The 8,837-nt window shown below is 41.8% G+C and overlaps 1 long non-coding RNA gene across 2 annotated transcripts; it reads right to left on the reverse strand.

Moving 5' to 3' along the window:
- Positions 1–205: 205 nt before the first annotated feature.
- On the reverse strand, positions 206–5,343 carry LOC131231708 (uncharacterized). Of its 2 annotated transcripts, XR_009164519.1 has the most exons (5): positions 5,254–5,343; positions 1,900–2,396; positions 1,415–1,522; positions 1,223–1,300; positions 206–796 (listed from the first exon to the last, which is right to left on the reverse strand). It is a non-coding gene; the product is annotated as an uncharacterized LOC131231708 (long non-coding RNA). The 2 variants fall into 2 exon arrangements; XR_009164520.1 differs by lacking the exon at positions 1,415–1,522.
- Between the last annotated feature and the right edge of the window lie 3,494 nt (positions 5,344–8,837).

An 8,837-nucleotide genomic window follows, 5' to 3' on the forward strand; every position in this document is an offset into this window, starting at 1 on the left:
ATTAATGAAATGTATCTGATAGTGAAACCGAGTACATGCATCCTCAGGTACCAGGAACTAATAATTGCAAAAGTTCATTGCCTACAAATATATTATGAAAAAAAGAAGTTTAAAACTTCTGCCAATCTAAGAGGAGGAACAAGAGTTCACAGATTTATCAATGGAGACAGGAAGTTAAAAGTGAGAAAGCTGATGATATGCGCCAGAAATTTGCAGTTGCCTCTGCATGATATAAATCTCCTTTCCTCAAGCTACTCGGAAGAAATCTCCTGTATAGATGTACCTTTGCAAAGAAAGCATAAAGTGAATACCAATTAGCCAGATCCTGACTTAGATGTCAAATGCATCTATGTGCATGTGAAGGTTTCTGTACACTTCTCGAATCTGAACACTCCAAAGATAGTGATTGACCAGAAAGAAACTGCAGACAAGCTGGGTATGTGACCAATTTCCATGTAATTCTAAATCAGTTTTTTTTTTTTTTCATAAATGAGTAGGCCCACCTGAATCCCATTTGAACCGACATGTTAACGTTCTTCTTTTATTTCCCACAAAAAGAAGATTTTGGGCAATATAAAATATTCATTGCAGTGTATATGGATTTTAACTTGAAACTAGCAAGCTCTGAAAGTAGGGTAAAAACTGTTCAAGGGAAAATAAAAGATTAGACAGTGGCAAAAAGACACTGTTACCTTTTTCTGGTGATGATGATAAATTTTAGAAACACATTGCATAAGAGAAAGTAGATACTTGCCTGAACAAGTTCATCCACATGATATTTGTAACGAGAGGTTTCCTGAGAAAACAGATAACAAACTGTTATTCATCAAAATTATAAAGAACAAAGGCTGGGAATGATTAAAAACACTATCAATATCCTCATCCTTAATATCATATAGGCTCAGAATCCTGCAAACTGCAACACATAGAAGGCAAATTTGTCAATCTACTTCCATGAAACAACAATTTTCATCTAGCGTAGAAAAGTGAATAAGATAACAATGATAAACAACTACAGTAGAAAGAAGTGCCGAAAAACTTCCACATAATAAGCAAAATGATCAATGTAAGTCATAGTATAGAAACTAACAAAAAGAAAACCAAATTGAGGAATGGTGCAAAAGTTCATGGACCAAAAGGATCACCAAAAATGAATTTTGCATGGACCAAAAAGTTAGAGGAAAAAAAAAAAAAGGAATGAGAAAGAGCAAAACAAGCTTACCATCTCTAAAGAGTTACATTCCAACACAGAAGCACAAGGATAGAAGCAGAATTGCCAAATCAGGTAACCATACTTGACCTGACCAATTCCAATCAGAGGGTCAGCCCAAGCCCAATCCAGCTTAAAGAGGACCTAACTGCAATTTTATATTCATGAAGAAGTAGCACACATTAGCAGTTAAAATTAGCTCACACTCCAAATCACCATTCATTGTGTTTCAGACCGCCAAACAATGATTGTTGATTTGTCGGGAAGTTGTCCCGTGCAGTCCCACTTTGCAATATGGTGAAAACAAGCTGGCTGATTCCAGAATGTGATGAGACATGTTCAGAGTCAATTCAAAGAACACAAGAGATACAGATATTCTTATAGAATTCTCCAAATACAAAGTATCTACTATATAGCTTGTAATGATACACATCTGATAAATTACAACTCTTAGCTGTTCAGAAATCCAGATTGTCCAAATTGCTGACCCAATTGTAGATGAAGCTATACATCACTGTCAGATCTTGTGGGTTTGGTGGTATCATAGGTCCCCACAAAAGAAAAGAAAACTAAGGGAAAAGCGATATAACTTTTGATTACTTGCTGTCACCAACAAAGTCAGTGAAAACCACATCATCTTCAATTAAAAAGCAATCAGTTGGAGGCCAAATATCAAGTTATGAGCTTACCTAGCAATATCAAGAGCAAATCTCAGAGCTTTAGAAGGCTGTAGACGTCCTTTCTTTTGAAGGTAATTGCCAAATCTCCCTGAAATCCACCGAAGTACAAGAATCCATATGGTTTAATGACATACATATATGTTTCCTAGACAATGCAGTCTTCAAAATAATATTTTAAGTGATGCCATATGTATTATCAACATCGATGTAAACAAGTAAAATGTATGGGGAAACTGCATTAGAATGGAATTATGGGACAACTCAAAGAAATAAAAAATAAAAAATAAAAAATTAGATCACAAATAGGACAACCAAACTTTTATAGCAGACTGCAGCAACCAAGTGTGCTATTAGAAAATTTCCATATGAATGCAAAGATGCTTACTTTTGGATGGTACTGGGAAACAATCATCATGGGTATATTCTGAGTAACAGCTCCCACAAACTGAACCACATTAGGATGCCGAACCTTTTCTAACAATGTCAGCTCATTTTTGAAAGCATTTCTGTTCCCCAAAAAAAAGGACATGAGGGAACTAATCACAGCAGCCAAGTGACTCTGTGCATTTGGTTTATCAACAAATTGATAACAGATCAGAAACAATTGAAAAATAACAGAAACACACTAATTCAGTTGCACACCATGTAGAACATAATTGGAGAAAGTGGAAACCACATAAAACATTTAAGTAACAATTTTTGAATGATAACTCAATGGTATTTTGCACCAAATTAGATTGATCAATCATGAAATTTCTTGATGTTTCTTGTTGAAACCAGATACAGCATTAAGTAACAATTTTTGAATTGCAAACATCCAGTTTAATCAAGATGAAATAACAAGAGAAATAATGTAATGAGGAAATAGCACTCAAATTGCAGTTATATTTCTTGGAGGCCCAACTTGAAAGTAACATAACTACAATTTCAAGTCCATACCTTCATATCAACACAATGCATACAAATAACTTGAAATCACAACTTTGTTATTTAAACTTTATTTGATGAATAATCATGGTTGAATTCAATAGTCCACACAAACACGCCCTAAAAACCAAAATCGTAATTTCCTTTCTTGGCATTCACATCGACGGCTTCGGCTCCATATTGCAATCACATAAATTGTAAGTCAGACATCCAAACAAGCATAATTCTGCATTTTGAGTGCTACTTCCACCTTATGAATACTACGAAACATCATTAATTTTCCTTATTTGCTATCGACTAATATGAATGTTTGCAGTACATTTTGCATGTGCATCCAAATGTAGCCTCAAGGTTTCTATAACAAGAAAGTGAATTGTGGAAGTTCTCCATAAGAAGAATGTGAAATGTGGAATAAAATGTATCATGATCCTCGACACTGGGACATGCATACAGTTTGTAGAAATGGGGGCACATGGTCCACTGATCCAGACTGTTGGTCTGTTGGGCTCCACCGTAGATAGACAAGAAAAACCTGGCCACCAATCTTGGCGTTAACTTTTTTAGTTGAATGTGGACAGTTGATGCATTTCTCTTCCTACCCATCTACTTGCATGCCACCAAAATTCAAGGTTGGGAATATCCTATCAAGGAGATTTCACAGTCCATCAACAGTAGGGCCCAACGACCAATGGTTTGGATCACTGAACCATGGGTCCCGCTTGCACAGATACTTCTCATACAGTACCTTTCTGAGATTACCTGATTTTTAGGCCACAAGACCTAAACAATGTAGTATTACTGGTGTGTGCCCTGGAAGCCAATTTGATGATTTTATTCAGTGAATTGATGATCTTGTGGCCTTTTAAGACTTTTCCTTAGTCCACAAGAAAACATGTGGTCCATCGAGCACATGTGTGGGATATTTGAACTGCAACTGGTGGACTCTACCATGCAGATGGCTGGCCCTAATATCAGGCCAGTCCACTCATCAGGCCTCACATGTATGAATGTGAAACATATCTGTGTGCGCCACCTGATGAGTCGATTGGCCCAACTTTTGGACTAAGTCATCTATTTAGTGAGGCCCACCTAATACCCAAGTTGTGCATATGTCTACAGAGCTGTGTGTGGGCATAGCAAAGCACCCAAAATAGTTTGTTGTATTGCAGACATATATGCATCAATTAGAAAAACACTAGCTCGTTCTTGGACTTGCATTTCTTGTTGAACAGAATTTATTCTTCATACGGTGAGTGAATTAGTAGCTTTGAAGTCTTGCAGTCACTTCCAAATGCACTTTTAGGAAAAAAAAAAAAAAACCTTTACTTCTTTATTGCTTACTAAGAAATAAAACTTGCAAATGTAGAGTACAGAAAATAATTATATTTAAAAAAAAATGAATCTGATGGTATCCAAACCACCATAAGGAATAAGTAAATTAATCAGAATGCTAGAGTGCCTATCCATAGCAGTACTTGATAGATACCTAGCTATATGCTACTGTAGGCAAATATTCAAACAAAATCCATAGGAGCAGTGATGGAAATCTCCATTCTGTTTAGATTGTGAAAAAATAATAAGGTTTCAAGGAATATCTTGAAATTTTGCATTAAGCTCTATCACACCTATACCCACGAGCCACCATACATCTTTTAATATCATATGCCATTATACATTACACACCGAGTTAAAAGCAATGACAATGTTGTGGGCCCCACCATGATGTACGTATTTTATCCACGCCGTCCATCTATTTTTTCATATCCCAGGTCATGAGCCCAAAATGAGTCAGATAAAATCTCAAGCGGACCACACCACAGGAAACAATGGTGATTGAACGCCCACCATTACAAATTTCTTAGGGGCCACAAATGTTTTGGATCAAGCTGATACTATGGCAGATAAATATTACAATGGGCCCTAAGAAATTTTTAATGGTGGGCATTCAATCACCCAAATTTTCCCTTGCCAATAGCTCTCTGTATCATACCAGAAAAGATCTGCTACAAACGGTTGCATGGGGCATAACACAAATGAGATTGTTAGCATGCACATGCTCAGGCCCACAAGTACGAACTCAGTGAGAACAAAAACCTGGGAAGCCCCCCAATCAACGGTGCTCCCTTGTTTTGGCCAATCAACACATGAGGCTCACACCATGATGCACGGTTCATGATATCATACAAGCTTTAGCCGATTCTGTTTAGATTGTGAAAAATTAAACAACAGTAAATTTGTTAGGGATTAGACAATGCAAATCCCTAAAAAGGATTCGGCAATGCAAATCCCCAACTAGGGATTCGACAATACACATCCCTAATTAGGAATTTGTCATACAAATCCCTAAGTAGGGATTCAACAATGCATATCCCTAATCAAGTATTCTAAATTGCAGAAAGCAACAGCGAGAAGGAAAAAAAAAACCTTAAATCATACCTGAGAATCCGAGATTTACGACCAGCAGAAGGTCGAACTGCAGCAGAGGGCCGAGGAGATAGAGATATAGAGGACTAGGGTTTTGAGAGAGAGAGAGAGGCAGAGAGAGAGAGAGGGAGAAGGAGAGGCAGGGAGAGAGAAAGAGAGAGTCGGCCGGGTGAGCGCAAATGATTTAGGGCATCCCTTTTTTTTCTTTTTATTGGGCCCAGTTACCTGCGGCCGGTAAAACTGGCCGCCGGTGATATGGTCTGGCCGACCTGAGTTTTTATCTCCCTGATTGATTCCTATCTTATTTTGATTATGAGAAGCTTATGTACAGTGCAGATTGGTCACCGGGCATTCAATCACTATTGTTTCCTTTCCTATGGTCCACCTGAGATTTGAATTTGCCTCATTTTTTTGCTTGGGCGATAAATGAGCTGGCAGAATAGATGGACGGCGTAGATAAATGCCATAAATCATGGTCAGCCCACCTAGCTTTTCCGGCAACACATATGATCGACACCAGTTCCGCGTCCGACGCTACACAGTCCGAATATTGAGTTCCCAGGGAGACTACAGAAAAGTCGCTTGCTAAATCCTACTTCTAGTCTACTTGTGAAAGTTGCATGTGGTGCTAGAGAATCTCTTCAACTTTTAGGCTCCTATCGAAGAACAACAGATAGATTAGAGAAAAGTCACGGTCTAAATCCTACTATCGGAGATTTAGGGATTCAGTAGAAAAAGAATAAAGAGATTCTAGAAAAGTCGCATAAATCCTAGGGAGATTTACGCTTCTGTCGATGAAGAAGAGAGAGAGAGAGAGAGAGAGATAAAAAACCAGCATGCCCTATAAGTGATCTAATATTTCTAACAGTTCAGGGGATAGGTAGATTAGCTATTGTTGGGGACAAACGATACCAAGTTCGGAGACTCGGACTTAGTGCCTCGGGTCGCTAAAAGATGTATCAGATCCGAGGTATGGTTTACTAAGCCGAGACAGAAGTTGAGTCGGTTCGAACGACACATCACAATCCGGGCACGCGTCGGGCCGACTTTCTTGTCAGATTGGCCAGCGCAAGACAAAAGCCTCATCCCGAATATCTCGAGATAAGATCCCCGATCCCGAAGCTCACGGGATCGGATGAAGATTGGAGATGGGCGCGATCCCATCTCCGCGATATCAGGAGAAGAATCCTCGTACGATTAAATGCTCCAGCAGCTTTAAAAGAGGGACCTCCATCGTCTTGGGAGGTAAGAAAAAATAATTCTTTCTCAGAACCCCTCCATACATCTAGACCCCGAATCCAGGCCTGACTTTGGCATCGGAGGGTCCCCTGCTCAAGCCAGGGTCTCCTTTGTCCCCTCTCTGTGCAGGTACACGAAGGTCTAGGAGGACGAACCAGATATTTGCATCAACAGTTTGGCGCCGTCTGTGGGAAACCGTACAAAAAAGCCATCTCATATTTCTACATTGAGTTCCATGGTGATGACTAGAAGGACGGTCCCAGAAGAAGATTTGAATGAGAATGCGATTACAGGGCCTTCCCGCAGCCCAGAACCCACCTAACAACCGCCAACGAGGGGCGACCAGAACAAGCAACAATCAGCGGGGTCGCGACGATGGGCGGTTGGACAAGGAGGTTCAAGAAATCCGCTCCGATATGAATATGATGAAGCAGATGCTGGAACGAATGTATCAGCAGCAAATGCAGCCACTCCCGCATCCTCAAGGAGAGACAGCGCACGTACCGACGGCGGCGGTTGATCCTCAACCTTCCGCGCCGCAGTCTTTCCGGCCGAGCCAACCCCAAGGCGAATCAGAACCATCTCCAGCGCAGTCGGCCAACGCTTCCCTGCCCCCGACCGATCTTCGACACGAGATAGAGCGAAGAAAGCGTAACCGCCCTTCCATGGAAGGCACGGCGGAGAGCAGTGAACCTTGGAAAGCCGATATTCAAAATTTTAAAAGAGAAGTGCGGGAAGAAATGGCGAAAGAGATGGCGGACATGAAGCATGGCCGGAATATGTATTCGACCACATTTGTGGACTCGGTAATGAAGGCTCGGTTGCCCGAGAGGTTTCGCTTACCTCAAATCACTCCTTTCACCGGCAAGACCGACCCGACGGAGCATATCGAATGCTTCAGAACCTATATGGAGCTCCACGATGCCTCGGATGCGGTAATGTGTTGGGCATTTTCTCTTACATTGACCGATGTAGCTCGACTGTGGTTCAAACAGTTGAAACCAAAGTCCATCAGCTCATTCGTTGAGCTGAGCGACGCCTTCCTCACCAACTTCATCGGCGGAAAAAAGAAATTGAAGCCCCCTGCACATCTGAACAACATAGTTCAAAAGCAGGGAGAGCTACTGAAAGATTATATCAAGCGTTTCAATTTCGAATCCCTTCAGGTTCGAAAACATTCGGAAGAAACGGCCCTCAACGCGCTCATGCAAGGAGTTAGAGATAAGCCGTTCTTGGCATCTCTAGACAAAACTCCGCCCGACACTTTGGCAGAATTTATGGCACGGTCGGATAAGTATGCAAACGCCGAAGAAACGCGAATCTTGCGTGAAACTAAAATTCTGGCCAAAGAGTCGGCCAAAAAGGAAGCCGACTCGGCCGGAGGAAGGAAACGCAAGGATGATCAAGCACATGATGAGCGAAGGTCAGGCAAACGGCCAGATCGAAGATTTTCCACATATACCCCCCTGAACAAGACTCTGATGGAAATAAAAAACGAAGGCTTTGTCAGCTGGCCCAGTAAGCTCAGAAGTAATCCTAATCGGCGGGACAAGAATAAGTACTGCCATTATCACCGCGATCACGGGCATAACACAAGTGATTGTCGTCACCTAAAGGAAGAAATCGAACGACTCATAAGGGACGGCCGACTCAAAGAACATGTGGTTAAAGCTAGGGTAGCCGAGGGACGTCCGACCGAGAGTCAGCCCATGGAAGAAATCCGGACAATTGTCGGCGGCCCGCGAGGTGGGGGCGACTCAAACAATGCTCGAAGGAATCACGCGAGGAAGCTCAGTCAGCCTAAGTCCGAGCTTATGATTATAGATCGGCCACCAAAGGAGAAGAAAAGAGAAAGATATTGCATCTCGTTCACAGAGGAAGATGCCCGAGGCATCTATCACCCCCACGATGACGCTTTGATTGTCACCCTGACTATCGCTAACCGAAAAGTGTTTCGGATACTCGTCGATACGGGATCATCTGCAGACGTGTTATTTACCCAGGCGTTCGACAAAATGGGGATCGAACGGTCCACACTACGCCCAGTTCGGACCCCGTTGATCGGTTTTTCGGGAGGACAGGTACTGCCCGAAGGGATTGTCTCGTTACCACTCACTGCTGGTAGTGCCCCACATCAGACGACGATGATGGTTGAATTCTTGGTCGTCGATCAACCCTCAGTATACAACGCAATACTCGGCCGACCTTCATTGAGTCTCCTCCAAGCCGTGGTATCTACATACCATCTTTCACTGAAATTCCCGACTGAGTCGGGAGTAGGAATTGTCAAAGGAGACCAGCAAGATGCAAGGCGTTGTTACATGATAGCTGTAAAGGGAACCGTCGATAAAAGTTCG

The sequence above is a fragment of the Magnolia sinica genome, chromosome 17 (genome assembly GCF_029962835.1).
Source record: "Magnolia sinica isolate HGM2019 chromosome 17, MsV1, whole genome shotgun sequence".
NCBI classification, from domain to species: domain Eukaryota; kingdom Viridiplantae; phylum Streptophyta; class Magnoliopsida; order Magnoliales; family Magnoliaceae; genus Magnolia; species Magnolia sinica.